This window comes from Pholcus phalangioides, unplaced genomic scaffold, assembly GCF_987345545.1.
Source record: "Pholcus phalangioides strain wild (caught in Gottingen) unplaced genomic scaffold, Ppha-v1.0 ptg000013l_1, whole genome shotgun sequence".
NCBI classification, from domain to species: Eukaryota; Metazoa; Arthropoda; class Arachnida; order Araneae; family Pholcidae; genus Pholcus; species Pholcus phalangioides.
Genome location: NW_028301606.1, coordinates 15,889,381 through 15,910,154, shown reverse-complemented (window position 1 = coordinate 15,910,154; position 20,774 = coordinate 15,889,381).

The window sequence follows — 20,774 nt, the reverse complement described above, 5'->3', positions numbered from 1 at the left end:
TTGGTGAAAACCTTAGTTGCTTTGGAGCGTGATTATTCAAATGAAATGAAAAGTACGCTAATTTATTCGGGTTGTTTAAATTTTCTATTTTTTAAGATTAAAAAAAATTGAAATTGTCAAGACCTGTTGCAAACATAATAAAAAAATTTGAATTTTTTTTCTAATTTTAATATGAAAAGAAATATTTATATAGAAATGTAGAGAGTGTTTTTTTTATGCGTGGAAAAAACTTGTAATTTATTGATTTAATGTTAAATATTTCTGTATTCACGATCCTTTGATATTTCTAAAAGGATATTTTAATTACCCGTATTAACCGTGGTGAAATTTCAGAAAGATTTATTATTAATTATGCATGTAAATTCTAATATGACTTTCATACTTCACTTGCTATGATTGGATTGGCAGCATGTGGCTCATATGTGAAATGAATTATATCAAAGTGTAATTATATGAAAGTGTATATATACGACTACATGGACTTTTTGATTGGGCATTTCCTTATAAGGTACTCGTAAAAATTAATTGATTAGATTAGGTTAGAGACACAAACTGATTACATTATTATAAATTGGTTTTTTTAACTTGATTAATATATGGGCGTCCATAATTAAAAGACCCTATTTTAAGTAGCTTACAAGCGAAACCAGTCATCAGAAAATTGTGAAATTTTGTGGAGGACTTCATGAAGTGATGGGAATTTGTTTCGGTAAAAATAGTTGCACATGTCACCACCAGAGGGCATTTTATTAAGAAATGACACATTTAGGAAAACGTTTACAATTTTATGAATTGTTAAACCATTTTACAATTGTTGCTGCAACAAAACACGTTCCACATGATCGCCATCATTTTCAGATACCATGTGAAATCTCAAGATGGCATGTTCCACTACTAAGCGAAATGTGTGCGGGGAAATGTTCAGAACGTGGCGTGAAATGCTTCTTTTAAGGTCAGGTAAAATTCTTGGATTGTCCCGACTTACGAGACGTTTCAAATTCCCTCAAAGCCAAAAATCGCATGGATTAAGGTCCAGGGATCGGGGAGGCCATAAAATAGGGAAGATAGCGTGCGGATTTTCCCAAATTCGGCAGTTGTGAGAATTGACTGCACCATCCAAGTGAAAATACGCTTCGTCTGTCCAGAGGATATTCCAAGCGCATTGAAACTGCAGTGAGAACCGGAGTCGAGAGTCATAATCATGTGGAAGCAACCACTGCACAAGTGAAAGTTTGTACGGATAATATCGGAGGATATTCCGCATGATGTTATGGACAGTTGAACGTGGCCTATTCAACGCCTGTGCTACACCCCAGACACTGGTGCTACCACTAGACTTTGAATTACTACAGGTATTCGAAATGAAACGCCCTCTGGTGGCGACACTTGCATCTATCCCCCCCCCCCCCGAAACAGATTCCCATCACTTCATGAAGTCCTGCACAAAATTTTACACTTTTCTGATGACCGGCTTTCCCTGTAGGCTACTTTAAAATAGGATCTTTTAATTTTGGACGCCCTGTACATAACCATCATCTGATTTTCGGCTAGTTGCTTATTCAGCCATTGACTTGGATAACATATATAAGTCGATTTTATTCTCATGTGACTTATGACATCAAGTTGCTTGTGTCGTGCCAATACACGCACCCCCGTATCCATTCCTCTGCAGGTTATATAATGAATCGTTACATGCCGGAACATGTGTTCTAGATTTATAAGCGGAACTAACGTGTTTATGTTATGAGAGTTTTGCGAGTCGTTGTTCTTTTGGTGTTGTCACCTGCCTTCTATATTTTGAAATGAAAATGACAGGTCCCTGAATTTCCATGCTATGTAAGTACTGTGGAAAATGTCTGCTGCCGTATCTAGTATATTTTTATAGTAATCATAATCTTTAAATTCAAGAAAAAATTATTTTAATGCACTTTTGCATTTGAGTGTTTTAAAAATATTTCAAAAATTTATTTGAATGGTTAGATTGGAGTTAACTATACTATCAGAGCACGCGTTCACCGAAATCTTTGAAATCATGTTGGGCACATGGATGACAGAAAAAATTAAAGTGCTATGTAGAAATTGTAATTAGATATTTTGAATTGACAGTGAAATCAATTGTGAAGGAAAATAGATATACTGTGTGCTCATATATTTATAAACATCAAAAAAAATTTAATCCCTTCATGTACAGGCTTTTTTCGACAAATTTGGATGATCTATATTTTATGTATCGGTGATAAATCTGGTTACTTTGTCCCAACCTAACCGCACTTTAGAAAAAGGAAAAAGAAGTATCTGATTCAAGAAGTATCAGAAAATACTTTCCACGGGCGCTTGGACGAAATATTTGTCCGTGATCAAAAACAGGTTAAGTACCATAAATCGATTTAAATTCTTTATTTGACGAGTGATGGAGTATTTGTAATATCATACGGAAAAAATAAATCTTCAACAAAGCGCCAAAAAAGGTAGTAAATAATTTACTACTAATCAAATCGAAAGTCACACATAAAATGTTTTAGAATCTATGAAACTTCGAATTTTTGTTATTCAGGAGGTCGTCACTAAAAAAATTGATAACCGACATTAACTGAATAATTCAATATGCATCCAATAAAAACTTTCTATTATGTAATCAGATACTTTATAAATTCCGTTGAAATGGCAAATATATTTTATTTCTGAAATTCAATTTCATATAACGTTCGCATTTTCATTGAATTGCAAAAATCAGGAGAAAAATGGAAGTAACGGAGAAAACAGGCCGATATATCTTATTATATATATATATACAGAATGAAGTAATATCATATATATATATATATATATATATAATTTTTTGTACGTATATACAGCTAGCTATCTGATGGCAAATGTACCCTGCGGGAAACAATGTTTCAGAGTTGAGGCATGTACAGCCGAAAATAATCCGGAATAATCCAAAACAACGATATTTAATTCAAAAACACTTTTTACATGATGTATATACATATATATAAATTTTTAAATGGTTGACAAGATAAAAGCGTTAGAATAAACACATGTGTGCTCATTTCGAAACATCGAAAATAATTTAAATACCATAAATCTGATTGAAACTCTACATTTAACGAGTCATGAAGCGTTTGGGATAGCATACGGAAAACAAAAACCAATCATCAAAGATGAGCCAAAAAATACGAGTAAATTATTTATTATTATTCAAATCCAAAGTTATACATAAAATGCTTTAGAATATATAAACCTTAAAATTTTTGTTATTCATGAGGTATTTCCCTAACGTCGCTAAAAAATTGATAACCGAAATTAACTAAATAAATATTCAGATAAAATAATATATATCCAATAAAAACTTTCTGTTATGGAATCAGATACTTCAAAAACTCCGTGAAAACGGCAAATAAATTTTATTTCTGAAATTCAATTTGATATATGACGCTTTCATTCTCATTGAATTACAAAAATCAGAAAAAAAATGAAAGTAACGGGAAACAAGCTAAAAAAAATTCATATATATATATATGCAGAATGAAGTCATATTTACTTTTCTTTGTGCGTATACAGCTAGCTATCTGATGGTAAATGTACCCTACGGGAAACAATGTTTCAGAGTTGAGGCATGTATTCTAATAAACAGCCGAAATAATCCGGAAAAAAAGAGATCCAAAACAACGATGTTTAATTCAAAAACACTCTTTGCATGGCGTAAATATATATACATGTATATATATATATATATATAAATTCTTATAAGGTAGCCAAGATAAAAGCGTTAGAATATGAAACAAAATTAAAAAAAAAAAAAGGAACGAATCTTGAGATCTAATTTGAATAATTTGCAAGTCAATCTCCTGCAAAGCAATCGAATAAAGATAATGAAATACAGATAAGGCGGCGTCCGCATAAATACATAAAGCTTTCAAGGATAAAAATATGCGCACAAATAAAAGATGCTAAATGCAATATATATATACATACAAAAAGGAATATCAGTATTTCCAGCTGTAGAGATATGCAAACCATTTCTTGTAGCATAAAAGAAGTTATTCATCTTTATTTTTTAGGAGGATATATGAAGAAAATTCTCAGAAGTTCAAAAGAAGCATTGTTCCCGTTTCCTTTTATTATCTTATTTGTTTTCTTTCCTAGCTTGTGTTTGTTTGTATTGGAAATGAATCAAATTAAGAAACATCAATGTAATATAATTTAGTTTTTCTTGAGGTTTATTATTATTTTTTCCCCTATTTTATTATGGCATTTCTTATTCAAAAAAAAAATTGAAAAAATAATATTATTGTGACAAACACACTGTGTGTTATTCGTAGGAAAAATCAGAAAATAATTTTACTTTATATTGTATTGTATTGTATCGTCATTTTGGTTAGTTTTGTGTGATGCAAATGTATTATGGAGTAGGAATCAGAATTATTATAATTTATAACACAAGTGTATTGATTTTCTGTGGCATGTTAAGTGAATGCTAATTTACGTTTGGAGCAGCGCGTATATTACGGCCGAAGTCCAAAATCGGTCGATTCGTGAAATAGCTGGCAGTTCTGTTGAAAATTGACACGGTCCATGTCAGAGTTTCGGGCTGTGTCAATAATTAACACGTTATTTTTCCTTTTAAGATAAGGGAAAACACAGTACCATCTGTGCCTAAAAGAGGTGAAATCTCGAAATATACTATCTTCATTGCAGCTGCAGTACAAGAAAGTTCTGGAACATGTCCTGGTATCCATGTAGTATATCGATCCGTTTGTATAATGCTATATCATAATGTATAATGTTGGATTATGATGTATAATGTTATTCTCTATGAAATTTTTATCTTATGTATATCTATGTAATGTTTAGAGAGAAATAATAATAAACTTCTGACGCACGCAACCTATAGAGCAGATATCACTCTCCTAATGACACGTCGGGGTCGAGTTCTGTTTACGAAGTCGAAGGTATCCATGCCTGAAGACCGGTCAATTATCCATATCCCAAGACCACCAAGATTGATGTAATCTGTGATCTGATGATGTGAGCAACAATCTTCTAAAAAACATTGCGAGAGTACCAACTAGTAGTAAAAGCCAAAATTTGTAACGACCATTGCCAGTAATATCTTTGAAGAAATTATATCCCAAGATAAATGCATGTAAGTGCAAAACCTCAGAAAATCGGCACAAGATGCCAACAATCATTGCAATAATCGATGGGCTGATACAAATATTTTATTGATAAAATCATTTTTTTTGAATAGTATGTGTACAAATTTTGGAAACCATTTGATTATTTTAGTTACAGCTGTGAAAAATATTCACCTTTGATATAAAATTTGTTAATATGTGCATGTGAGACATTTTAAAACACACTCACTTTTCTTGGGGGGGGCGTCTTCTATTTCCGGAATGATAGCTTTTTAAGTGAAAATCACAATCTTATAATAATTAATAAAGCTCTGTAGAAACAGAATGCATACCATCAATACGTTTCAATACATTCTGAATAACCTTAGCAGAGAAACACGAATACTTCCCTTGTTCAGAGAAGACACGGATCAATGCTAAGCATAAGAATTATAAAGTCCTCGTGAATATTTATGTAGTATGTGGTAATTACGAGGAGGGACTTGTATTCTTGCGAAACTAAGGACTCCTATATTATGACTTTTGCGAGTTTCCGATTCATTTTGCCTTAGAAATTGTCCTCGTCAACGATTACCTTTCGCCATCAATTGTTTGAACGACGCCGGTCTGAAGAAGCACCGGAGGGGAAATCTTTCGTTAAAGTTAATTACTAAATTAAAGGGTTAATTAGTTTTGGACGGCTAAACGCCTCACGCCACAAGTGGAAAAGCCGAACGGAAATTCATTTTCAGGGAACGCTTCAATTCTATTGCTCGCTATCGCACGCTCCCTTTTCTACCTTTCACGTGTGTTACACACACACACTCTCTCTCTCTCTCTGGTAACATCAAGATCCTAACGATGGCGCATCCGAGCAGAATCCGATGTACGGCAACGACACTTACTATGCGTATGTTCTGAGCGTGAGCTTTTCGAGGGAATTCCTGCCTAATTATTGCGATTAACCATTAGCATCTGAAAGGCTGTCACCGTTAAGAGTAATGTACTATGAGAGAATCCACAACACGCACTAGTCGGAAGGATGTAATGTGTAATGCTCTTACGTACACACATTGTTCTCTCTCTCTATGGGTATGGTTTATAGGTGGTGGAAAATTAAACTCCATTCATCAAGATCTACTTATTCGCCTTGACACTAGGTGTCGATTCTTATAAATACTCAAAGGAAAGGTGAGACAAGTTCGATTTACTGGTCAAGAGGCATCACATTTGATCGAATTCAGGAGGCCATGAGTGTTATTCTCTACAGCATTAGAGAGGAGAGAAACTTCAGCACAAACCATAGCGGAGTGATAATCATTTTAATTAAATTGTTTTAATTACCTTTGTGATATTACCATTCGAGTTGATGGATAATATCAGAATGTATTATTTAATCATATTCAAGGTTTCTGCAACATGATTCTCAGCTTTTCTCTACAAAACGTTGATTGTTAAGATAGTTTTTGTCGCACTACGGTCATTTTCTGCACACGAGGGCTAATTAGACCGGGACCTACAATTTATTGCCGAACGGCAAGCTTGTTTTTTTTATACTCATCGAAAACATGCGATTTATGAAATATTGAATTTACATTCAATATTGGGAGCCATTGTCACAAGAAATGGGTCCCTAGGTGGCATCTTCAAAAAGGTTCGAAAAATTACCACTGTTTCTACTGATTCGAACATGCAACACATGTATGAAAATCCGGCACAAACATTATAGGTCACTCAAAGGAAATGAGTGAAATGAGTGAAATATGGTACCCTTTCGTTTCATGGAACTTTCAGATTCTAATTTCAATGTGGTTGAAATAGTATTGTTTAGGGTCTGCAAATTAAAGTATGGGTATTCATATTGAAATATTGGCGAAAGTGAAGTAAATATTATGGAAAAGCAGTATAAGGAAAATATACGATGAAATCCCGATGTGTTCAGCCCGAATTAATGATCAGTGTGAAGTCATTATTGTTCGATCGTAACGCTCGTTTCTATGAAGCTAAAAATGGTTGTTTTTCCCCTTTCTGCCAATATGAGGCTTTCTTTGAGCGAAAAAAACTCAATTCTGATATTTTTCGAAACATGATAATTTTTGGTACAAATTTAATTAAGAAGAAATTTTTAATGGCAGAATGTATGATCTTATCCACCAAATCTGGCCATATATTGCTATACTGCAATTTACTGCCATTAATGAGTTTGAAATAAAGGCGCTGTCTATCGGTGGTCGCCTCAAGTTCCTTAGGGAAAATATATTATCTATATCCTCCCTCGGGTTTAAATCCGGGACCGTGACAGCAACCTTGGTGGTGGTAGACGAGCATCTTACCACCACGCCACTTGGGCGCCACTTTTTCAGTGACCTGTCGGGATTCTTCTTCACTGGAAATCTCCACTAGAATGTCATTTTCCCTTCTCTCAGGAGTTTATTAGAACATGCTTTGCTTAGATGAAACTTTTCCGTAAATACAATGATTTTGCATTTTAAGCTACGTGTAGAATCGGTATTTAATAGAGCTTGGAAATTATTCCCATCGCTTCATTGAGACGTTTCTGAACTTTCGAAATTTTCTGATGGGTAATTAAGGTTTTAGAAAACGCTGAACATAGCAACTTTAATTATAGGCAGCATATATGCACATCTCATGTAAGTCTATTACCATATTAAAGCGAGTCGTTTTCGGTATAATATGTCGATATATGTCATCCCATTTTTGGAATTTTTTTGTTATTTCGAACTTGTTCTTAGCTTATGCTATGTTTTTATGTCACTATTTGCTTGGACATTTGGACGTGACTTTCTTTTATTTTTTTTTGCTGGGATGATGAATAGTTTCACGTCAAATTGTCATATTGTGCATTTGAAAAGTCACTTTCTTACGCTACGTTTGCATTTTCTCTCAAACTCTATTTCTTTCATGACTTTAAATTCCTTAATCCTGACATTTGAAGTTTTTAATGCTTCATAAACTGTATTCATAGTAATTTCACTCCGTATGAAGTTCTATATCTTTAGAATATTTGATAGCGTTGTTTTATGGCGAGGTATACTATACAAGGTTTTTAACAGCTGGCTGTTGCGAAGATGAATTTTTTGGAAAGAGAGAAAATTCAACTGCCTTTGCGGGAAATCGAACTCACGTCTTTTCATTTTCCGTGTGAACGCCCTTGACCACTAGACTACAAAATGAATTGAATTTTCTCCCTTTCCAAAAGAAAAAAATTCGTCTTCGCAACAGCCAGTTGTTAAAACCTTGTATGGATAGAGGAGAGTGACGTCATCCTCAGGTATACTATATTCGCTGCATTTGTGCGGATATCGAGTGCTTGTGATGGTTTCATGTGATACCGGGTCTTGAACCCCCTCCCCCCCTAATTTTTATTGACCAAGAAAGTTAAAAATCGATTCATATCTATAATGTGTGTGACACGTAATTCATTTGAAATTTTTTTCGATTTTAGATTTATTATTTTCATTTGAATTGAAGCTTACGAAATTCATTTTCCAGACGAAGTATACAGGGTGAATCCGACCTATTCTGCCAAACGAAACGGGCGAGTCCAAGTTGGATCATGAAATATCCCAGAACCCTATGCTATTTGAAACCATTTTGGAGTTACGATGGATAATCTGGAAAAAAATGTGTCAAGTCTGAATAAACCAGAATTTGTGAAGATTCTGAAAGACTTATTCACAAAGTAAGCACACATAAAGATAGAACAGAAGAAATGACATAAGGTGACACCAATTTCATTGAAATATCTTGTATTAATGGCAAGATACAAATACTAAAAGATTGCCAAAGTTCAAAATCGAATTGTCGCCAAAATTTTTAATCGCCAATTCTGCAAACACCCTTCTAGTTAATCGGTCAAATTTGCCAAAAACTTGTCCATTCTACCACATTTCGAAAGAGCTGAGAATAAACCAAATTGGTTATCTAATTCGGGAGAAATTTAGTTGTTTGTTAGCAATACATCACCGAAATCTGCGTTCGTTGAAGTAACTTTATTAGCTTTTGGCGACAATTCGATTTTTCACTTCACCAATCTTTCAGCGCTCGTAGCTCGCCATTAAATACGGATATCCTGTTGGTAGAGATATATCACCTTATAGGATTTTTTGTGCAAAATCAAATTGTCACCAAAATCTGTAACTGCCAATTCCGAATTTTCGTCGAATATCTACTTTGACAAACGACGAATTCAGTAATGTATTACAAACAAAAAACTAAATTTCTCCTGAACCAGAAAAACGTGCGCGCGATATGGTTTATTGTAAATTTTTTCGAAAGCTGATGGAATAGACAGCTTTTGGAAAATTTGACCGATTGTAGCAAGAAGGGTATTTGCAGAATCAGAGAATAAAACTTCTGGTGTCAATTCGATTTTGAACTTCACCATTCTTTCAGCGCCTGTAGCTTGCCATCAAATCCAGATATTTCAATGAAATATGCATGAACTTATAGAATTATATCTGCGCTTTTGAAATATGCGGTTAGTATGCGTTTAGGTCTCTAAAAACTTTACAAATCCGGGTTTTTCAGACTTCACGCCTATTTTTTCATAATCGATTATCCAACATAATTTGAAAACGGTTCGAGATGGGACAGGGAGTGGTAGGTTGTTTCATGATCCACTTGGGCTCGTCTATCCCCCCCCCCTTTCGTTTGGCGGAATATAAGTCGGATTCACCTACATATGTTTTGCATTTAATTTTTAACTAAATGCTTGCTTGCTTGTATTTCTTTTTTAAATGAGAAAATTGTCGTGAAAATAAATGGTTGTTAATATATTGAGCGATGCTCGTTGAGAACTTGATCCATCGGCTGAATCATCATCGCCTGTTGGAAATGAAGCCAAGATGTAAACTCTTTGAGAAAAAAAATCATATTTTCCGTTGAGTATTACAGATATCTATATCTATATATAATCTATACCTTAGATTATTATATGCTTTTATTTTAATAACACTTCACCTTTTCCAGTGTTCGCCAATCCCCGCAAGAGACAGAGCGGGGGCCATGTTTGGTGTTATAGTGTTCGCCAATACGCATCTAGAGGCGTGATTCAGCATCAAAATTCATTTTTAATCCTCCAAATTTTGTTGAGGATTGCAAATGCACTTTCAAATTTTAGGTAATTTTTTTATAAGGTTATTTCTGACTGATGAAAAAACTACATCTCGCTCTACGAAAATACCCTTAAAATTTTGAGAAAAGGGAAATTACTCTCTAAAATTATATTTTCAGTAACACTGACCTTTCCTTACTAGAAATAAAAGTTCATGCAAATATACAATTGACCAACGCAAAAAAAAATAATAATAACAAATGGCCGTTATTACACTATAAAATTTTCAGAAAAGTTTTATGAATCTTTAAAAAATACAACCAATTAGCGTATGGTTTGCATTCGGGCGAATGTAACCAATAGGCTTATTGGCTATTGTTTTGTTATGGGCTAAGTTTTGTATAGGATCTTGCATTAAACGTTTATAAAGTAATCCTGCCATACAAAGAGCTTCAATGGCTTTTGCTTGTCTGATACATTACCTGTTCTTCAAAATTTACCAGACAGGCCTCAGCAAAAATTATTGACCTTATTACAGTCATATTACCCTCACCTACCTTATATTAATCAATTTCGCATTAGTAAACGCAATATTTTCTAGAATTTTTATTCCAAGTAAGGAAATGGAAACGTTATTAAACAATCATCGTTCAAATGCTCACCAAATAAATACTTAACGAGATAAATGATCCTGAATAATAAGAAAAGAAAACTACGCTTCTCTTTCTCTCTCTCTCACCTGTTTTTCCTCCTTTCATTTCTTGCAATGTTCGCTTCCTACGAACCATTTGAAAAAAAAAATGATGAGGTTAATCTTCTTTTCTTTTACGCGAAATGATCAATCATTATATATAAAAGGTTATTAATTTCAGCAGAATGCCTTTAAGCTGAGATTAATGAAATGTAATGTTCCGTACCTTCTATTTCCGATTGATCCAACATTCGTTTCTCCTCCTCATTCCACATCATGATCATCACCATCCAGGAAAGTAAGGCCTTTCATACATATATATAAGAAAAGCTAATGTAATGAAAAGGGAATGAATGAAAGAAGCGCAAGAATAGGGGAAAATTATATAGATAAGAGGGAAAAATTACATCTAGAAACAACAATGCCTGGATATCGTACGTGCGAAAAAATAAAATACAGGGACCTCCTCAGATTCGGAACTGACGGAGAAGAGTGATAAATACCGATAAAAGCAGAAGAAACGTGAAAGAAAAATTTACGCAAACAAGAAAAAACCGACAAGAAGAAAAGCTTCTCTCAGAGGTAAGAAAAATAAGTACGATGGGGTTTATCACGACTTGCGATCCACCACAGGTGAACAAGAAAATAAAAATAAATAAAAATAATGTGTACGGACGTTCAAAGACTACACCACAGAAGAGAATCAGCTCTCAAAGTTGGTAGCTGGGCTAAGCTGTTGGACAGTTATTTACTACTACTACTACTATAAGGAGCTGTTACTGATCACTTGGCTCCCGGAACTCCCTTTTTCTCCCAGCGCTGATGGAAGTTTATGATCGAGATCACACCACACAAGTAAACACTAGATTTTTAGATTATCTCGTACAGAAATCTGTGGGCGTGATAGGTAAGTTTCGAAAAAGAATGTCAGTTGTCTTATATAAAAACCATCTCTTTCTTCTCTCTCTCGCTCTCTAGTGGCTACCACTCCTAGAAAAAGTTCATGCGATTACTGGCCGCAATCGGGCTTGGTTGTTGTTCTTTTACATCGGATGATGTTGGTGGCGGTGGTGATGAATAGGCTGCCCACGTGGTGAAAAGGGGACTATGACATGTTTTGTGTTCAAAGGGCGTTGATGAGATGTTTAACTTGCATAACCCTCTCTAGTTCATAATAAATGTATATTTGTTATATTGAACGCGTCTGTCTGTTTTTCAAGTTGAGAGGAGATGTTTCTTATTGCCTCGGCAATAGCTTGACTCACTTAGCTCTACTACATGAGAATGAATCGAGTGCGGTGTTGGTATGTGAATGAAGAAATAAAATGTGGTTCAGTGTGAAAGTTTGGATAAGCAGCTTTGAAAGTAGATAGTGTTATCTACAGATTAGGAATCTACAAAGATACTGGTAGAACGGTTATTAGCCATTTGAAATGATAGGTTGAGATTCATGGTTCTTCTCTCTTGAGGAGATAAATGTCTGTTGCCATCCGTCTTCTCTACTTTGATAAAAAAAATGATTTCAAAGCTCAACAAAAATACAAGTTTTATGTTTATACTTAATTTTTATAAATTTATTTTATTACAACTTTTTTAAAATGAATAAACTTAGTTGTATAATTTTTTTTTATTTCTTTATAAAAACAACACACAAACACAAGCATACCAAATTAGAAATATATGCAAAAGAAAGACTGTACAACGAGAATTATACATTCTCTGTTCCTCTTAGAGACCTATTCAGGTTTCCTAGAGCTTTAATAATAAAAATAGTAATAATTATTAATTTCATTATTATTAAAATAAGCATTATTGTTAATAATAAATAATTTGATAATTATTTAATTTAATGTTATTGAAAATAAATGGGGTTTTCTTCTACTTTTTAACCTTTTGAAAATGTTGAAATTGTTTTAGAAAAGCAGATCTATAAAATGCTTTTAGTGTTTTCTTTTTATTTATTATTATTGCATGTGTGTGAGCAAATACGTTACGAGCATTTTACATAAAGTAAAACATTGGTGAAACCAAACCTTAATAAATGTAATCTTTTACAGTATTAACTTGAACTCAAAAAAATATAATACTTACGTACACACAGTCTTCGTATAGTTCTCTGCACGTCTAAATCACAAATATAATGAAATTTCGTATAGGTTATGAATCGCAAAATTCAGGGATTCCAATATTCCAATTATACGCATCCCAATATTCCAATTATATACAATCAGCAATAATATTAGTAGTATCTGTGCTATTCAAATACGGAGATTATTGCAAAAATTAATACTTGATAGCATGTGAGACCAGGCGCCTAGCTAAAAATAGGTAAAAAGATACAGGTAGCCTCAGGTGAAACTCAATACAGTTATTCTCAGAAGTTATGCGATAGGTAGGACCGACACTTAGTGCGTAAGTCGAATTCGGGTAATTCAGTGTGCAATTCTGCATACAAATATATTAAATATTGATTTATTGGAACCAATATATTTGGAAAACACCAGTGTTTCAAAAAAAAAGTTTCATTCGGAATGCACGTTTTCCTACACGCAATTAAAAAACATCCGATTTATATTTTAGTCATTTATATGTCAGTGTATTGCAATAATTGGTTCGTTGAAAGTAATGAGCCTCTAGTGTTAAAGCACAGTAATTTTGCTATTGGTTTTTGTTTCCTGGTTTGGAGTCAATTAATTGTCGAAATTAATTAAAGTGGCGGTTGGGAGACCAAGTGCATTGTGGATAAATTTTAAAGAGCATCATTTTGAACTCAACGTATTAAATGGCTAGCCGAACCATTCTTAAAAAATTAAAAGTGGGTTTGCAAATGGTTCGAAGGCCAAAAACACAATTTTCACTACCTCTGGCAAAGTTTAGATGTTAAGTTGCTTCCATACTTTTAGCACCATAAAAATCAGCACAGCTTGGCTACGTATTCTGATTGAATGGACAGTAAATCATTTTACCAGTTATCAAATCATATTTAAATATTGTTTCCATCTCGGCTATTATCCCATAACGCTCGAAATATGGTGGGTGAATTGAAGACCTACGAATTTTTCTAAAACAAATCGCGTAACTTCGAAATCGCGTAAATCTGGGTAGCGTAAGTCGGGTGATGACTGTAATTTTGCTTCCAAACGAAGATCATATAGCAACAATAATCTTATGAAACTTAGTGAAAACTAAATTATTAGTTGTATAAAATTTACTGATTAGCTACTGGTATTAAACCCCCCCCCCCGTACATGTACCTCGTAAACATTCATTTGAAGGAATTCAAAGATATTTTTTTTGGGAATTAAGTTAGTCTACAATTTCAATCGAAGAAATAGTATATTTATAAATACAAAATCAGGCTAGGAAAAAAGTAAAGAAAGAAAACAGAAATCAATATACATGTATATATTAAAAAATATGCATTGGAGAAAAAACTGAGATAACATATGATTGTCATAGCCTAAACAGAGAAACCCAATAATAAAAATACCATACATATGAAAAAATTTCATTTATTTCCTAGAGTCTACTTTATTTGTTTTTTTTATAAATTGTTTAGGTTTTTAGATGCACTTAGAAAGACAGTAATATTACACATTTTTCACACGGTCAAAGAATCCTTCTTTTCCGAAAATAACTATTTGTTAGACAGATTTCGTATGGGAATCATTTATTTATATCATTTAAAAAGTCATGATAATCTCCATACGAAATAGAACTTGATTAAATATGACAAAATATGTGAAAATTCTGTTAATTTAAAATACAACAACAGGTGCGTATTCTTCAATAGGGGGTTTTCACGGATGTATAATATTGAGGAGAAAAATAAGAAAATTACTGTGTGTCTGGGAATGTTTATAAATAAAAGTCAATTCATTTTTTGAAGAAAACATGATTTAGAAATCATATCAATGTATAAACAAAGAGATATATTCCACAATAATAATAATAATAATAAGCGGGAAAACATTTGAGTTGTTGACATTTAATTACAAAAGGAGGGTGTTTCAAAATCAAATTTATATCTAATAAACCACTCGCAAAGTGATACGTAGATATTTTCGAATAAAATTACCATAAAATAAAGAATTCTAAAATACATATTTCATAGGGAGAACTTTAAAATGAATAAAATTTTCTGTAATATAAACCTTGTTTTCTTGTATAATAACTAAGTTTCTCTCCTTAAGACACGTTTCTGTAGATATAAATTCTGACGAACAGAAAAATTACAGAGGTAAAAACTATTAAAATACTTTATTGGATATAGAAAATCTGTCTATGCATTTCGGTAAATTATAGTAAAGTGTATGTATATAAATGAAAAAAAATCTTTTAATTTCTTTTTCCTTAAAACTTAACAACTGTTGGTGAGAAATCGAAATCTTGATCGAATTTCAGTCGAAAAGATAGAGGAGAAGAGGAAAATTAAAATAATTTTCATTTTTGTTGATTCAAGTGATTGCATTTAGAAATCTTTTTTTTAGGAAACGATGAAAGAGTGTAAATAATCTTTCGATAGAAAAGAGACTGCGTATTTCGTGAATCTGCATCAGCTTATTAAATCCTCCCGATGAAATTCGCTTAAATTTTCTGGAAACAAAAACTAAAATTATTGGAAAAGATTTTTTTTATAATTTATTTCTTCTCATTATTATTATCTAAAGCGTTATGGACTTCTCTCTTTCTCGTTGTATCCCTTATTCAAGTCCTTAAATGGAATGGATATTATAGAGAAGGAGTTTTCTATACTAGAAAAATAAATTCATTCGGATTTACTGATTCGAAAAAGTTTTCTTGTTATTTTTCTCTTCTGGAATTTCTCGGAATTATTTATCTTGTATTTGTTTACTATTACTATTATGTTTATTCAGTTACGGATCACGCACATTTCTGTAAAAGCTCCAGATAATCGAACTATTGGAATTGTCTTGAAGAAATGGAAAAAAATAAACAAATCACGGTGCAGAAAGTGATATTTTCAGGAAATTAATTCTCAGAGCTTTTAAAAGTGGATCTGAGGAAAGTTAGTAATTGGTTTTGTTTTCAGGCTCCAAAACCAACGATTTATAAAGTGAAAAAAAATTTAATGTGTCCACTGTTTACTTGATATTTTATAAAATAATTAAACCTTCAAGCGGCAATCAGAAATCAATAAACCTTCCTTCAAAATTTCATATCTTTTTAATGAGGTAGGCTTTATTCCGATTTCCAGCAGGTGCAAACTAAGTGGTATAGGGGAAAAGTTTTCCATTGAGAAATCAACTTTACAAAACATCTGGGTAGATATCTCTTGTCGGTGCTGAAATAAGAAGCTTTTGTGAATATGAGATGTGTCATCAATGCCACTTAATGTGTTAATTACAGTGTGTGTGTGTGATACGACAAGTGTAGAAAATTCATTCCCGAGTACGGATCGAAACTTTAAATAGAAAAAGGAAAAGGGGGATGTTTTTTTATTACAGCATAGACATTACCCTTTTTTTAAAGTTATTTTACAATAATAACCCAGTATTGGCAACTATTTGCCTCTTGGGAAATTATATATTATGTACGAATATGTGGCCTAATAAATACAAATTGAATTCAATATACATAAATCCTCCATACAGGATGAAAATGAGAAGAAACAAAAGTTATTATCAAAGCAAATGTTTGCCTTTATAGTTGTTTCTTCCATATATATCACCATTTAATCATTAGTCTTTAACTTGACTAATCATTAGTCTTTAACTTGACTAATCATTAGTCTTTAACTTGACTAATCATTAGTCTTTAACTTGACTAATCATTAGTCTTTAACTTGACTAATCATTAGTCTTTAACTTGACTAATCATTAGTCTAAATTTGACATTTATTTCAAAGAGGGCAGTATATTTACAGCGATGAAAACTTTATTTCCGCACAGTTCCCTGTTTCCTAATTTTCAATTTGAAAAATGTTGCCCCCGTCTCTTCAGAAAAAAAAAATCCCACCTTTGTGAGTTCAACATTAGCCGAGCTGTTTGTGGTCAAATATCGCTGAAAATGAAAAACGAAAGAACGAACAGCACAATAAGCATATGAATAGAATAGAACATGATTGGTCCTTAATGCAATTCATAACCTGGAATTTTGCATACAAACTACATTACACATTGGTTAATTTGTACCAATATCTCCAAAAATACTTCTTTTTCGGAAAAAAAGTGCAATGAAAAATATATGTTTTCATTCGAGATAATGACTATAAAACTATAAAACTATCATTGAAATTTTGAAATTGCTCCAAATGTATGTGTGTTGACCAAATCATTCTTTAAAAATAGAAGCTGTCACTTAAAAATGTTGATCCAAAATGATTATATAAGACCCAAATTAATTTAAAGTGTCTCTGAGAAATGTTTACATCTTCCGATTAAATGGACCATATATTCTTTAGCCAGATTATCCCATCATAATTAAATTATTATTTTCAATCCATCTATAAACCCATGACGCTTAAGAATTGTGCTGAACTAAAGTACTGTATGCTGTTATTTTTCACGGAAAATTGCGTAACTCTGAAATCGCGTTAATACTGATAGTGTAAGTCGGGGTACACCTGCATATCATGTATCAGTTATCAAATTCAAAACTTCTACTCAATATACAAATTCTTTAATGTTCTGCGCTTTAGAAATAACTTCTTTAATACATATAAATGCATAAAAATTGATATAATGTAAATAAGCTCTCCCACCCTTGATTTAATAAAAGAATAAACAATGCAAGTTATAATTTTGAAATTTAATTTAAATTTAAATTACACAAAATTTAATATATGTATATATATAGTACAGACATATTATTGTAATGCTGTATTAGTTGTGCAGTAAGTGGTATAAAAATCTCTTAATTTAAAAGTCTGTTGTCGCCTAAAATAAAGAAATTGCCATTATATGATATTTTTATGAGATCTTAAACAAAAATAATTTTGGATCGGATATTGAATATTTAACTTTCCATGAAAAAGACGCTCAAAATAAAATACATATCTTATATACTCAGGTTGCATTAAAATTTTAAAATATGATATTGGGTAGAAAGAACTTAAAACGAATTATTCTTTGTGAAAGATTGAATTGAATAAAAAAAAAGTGAATAAGTACGGAACTTAAATCATAAAAATAAATTATTTCAAATAAACCCGGATATTCATTGAATACATTTTTTTTTCAATGAATAAAAAGTATAATATTCAATAAAAGAACGCACTAAATAATTTCCTTCTCCTCCGTCATATCCGGGATTTTCTTGGAATTCGAGACTTAATTTTCTTGTACCTCCACTAGAATATTATTATTGTTATTATTACTTCTTTTTTTCTTCTTAGAACTATTGCCACTCTTATGAGATTACTTTATTCAGACAGTTCTAATCTTGATTAATAAGGTAATGCACTTAAAGGACAAGTATAGGATTGAGACGCTATATAATTTTTATTCCGCTTATTAAGTTATGTTAAGCCTCGCTTGTGAAAAATTGGGAGAAATAAAAAGAAAATGAGATAGAGGAAAAGGGGGATAAAGGCTTGTGTAATATAAATGTATAAAAAATTGAAGTTTTCCAAAGGAATTAAATAAAAGAAAACTGAAGGAGGTAGAGTAAGAAAAAATACCCTTTGAGACTGTTATAAGAAGAAAGTAAGAACAAAAATAAGAAACTGTTGTTGTTGTTGTTGTTGTGTGGTTTCTTTGCTGTCACTCCCAGTGACTGAACAATTTATCAAACCAATGCGGGCAATGATCCGGGACAATCCGTTAACTACCATGGGACACGTCCCGGCACTAAATTGACTCTTTTCTACTTTCTATCTGTCCATCTATCTGGTTTTTTTGGTACCTTTTTCCTTTTACGAGACCTCTAATTTTGTGCTGTTTTTTTTAAAGTTGATACCGTAATTTAGTCTATCTTTATTTGCTGAAGGACTTTTTTTTTTTGAAGAAATAGGGGATTGCTAATCTCTAACGCCGTTTAAATGCTTGCTTGTTAATTGGTGGGCATTTAGAACCAATTAAGAGAAAACTATTCGTGTATTAAATGCATAAAATATTTAGGGAGAAGTTCATACTTGTCTATTACCTTAAATTAATGGAAATGCTACTCACACGCGAAATAATTACCTTTGGAATCCGGTAGAAATTAGCGGTAAAAAATAAGAGGAGAGTTGAAATTTTTTTTTCAAAATTTACTTGTCTTCTAAAATTCAGTTTCAAAGAATTTAGACATGGAGTTGGAGAAAGTTAACGCGATTGTGGGAACAGGATATCACTCATAATGCTATAGTAAGCATGAAACTCATATGACTTGCTACACAAATCATGATTTCGTGCTTGAGATTATAAAGTTACTTTATCTGCATTTTCGAAAAGCTAATAATAGATAGCGTGTAAATTTAATTTGTTGGTATTGTATACACTATACAGTATGTTATTTTCGAAAATAAAATATTTCTGGGCAATGTTTTTTTCATATCGTCACATACCGAGAAATACATAAGTTAATGTAAAAATTAATAAAATTTGTGTAATCAACAAAAAAACTCGTACCATCATGTAGAATGGGGGTTTCCAACCTGTGGTATACACACCAGTGGGGACATGTGATAGGCGATTTACGGGTACGCGGAGAAAAAGAATATAGTAATACAAAAGAGGTGGTCAACTTTGTTATATGGCGTGATATAATACAAGGGGATGTAAAAAGCTTCTTAAGCACGTTTTTTACACGTTCAAAGGAATACACAAGCTTCTCACATCCTGTGCATTTCTAGACATTAGCAAGTATCCTACGCTGTTCATATAGCCCCCCTGTGGTCCTGATATATTTTAAAGGGGCCGCGGGTAAGAATAAAATGAAAAGCGAGCTATGGTAGATGACGAAGGTCACAAAGAGCTTTAAAAAAATCATTCAGGAAGAAATGAAGCTTATCAGTGAAATATGATGGAAAAATATCATATTCATTACTTTCAGAATACAGGTGAACTGTCTACTAAACCGGGGAACTCTTAACGCATGAACCCATCTAGACATGACCCGAATGAGTTCATGCCCATAGGAGACTTACATGATGTAATGAGTAAGTTTATTAATATGTATAAGCTGTTATTTCCAGCTCAATATGACGGATGAAAACATCACTTTGCCCGTGGGGGGGAGTTGCATGATGTTGAAACGCAGTACGTAGAGCCCCTAGTTGATAGAAGTTCTCTGAACACTTGCCCAGTGATCCGTCGACCGTACTTACAATAACACATAATTTTTACTCAAATACATATTTACTCAAAAATATCATTCAAATAATTAGAAAGGCTCTTGCTCCTGTATGATGAGTGGGCATAATATAATATATATATATCATAAGGTTGAATATAATTTCTTACATCACGCGCACCTGTCAAGCATTTCTAGAAGACAATATCCCTAGTCATTCCTAATGATGCACCTTTCGCATGCTTTTCAAGGGAAATGTGAGCATATTCTAAGAATGTCTATTAGGTAAGCGAGCACCCTTCCTGTATCTAGCAATAGGCAAGCATATTACATACTATTTGGATAATTAAGCATTCTACAGATTTCTAGGAACACTAAAGCCTTCTAAATATCCCTATGGACCAACAAACCTCACACGCGTACTTCAGATGCAGCACATGCCTTCTACGCATTTACACCAACACGAAAACCTTCTACCCATTTCGAAAGGATACGTGGAGCAAAAGAAAGGGGTAGAAGAAGGGTACATTGTGTGAAGGAGATGTGCATCTGTTACAACATTGTGACGTCAAAAAGCGTAAAAGTGATGGAAATAATAAAGAGACGCCAATAATAAATGAATACAGATAAAAAGTAAAATAAATAAAAT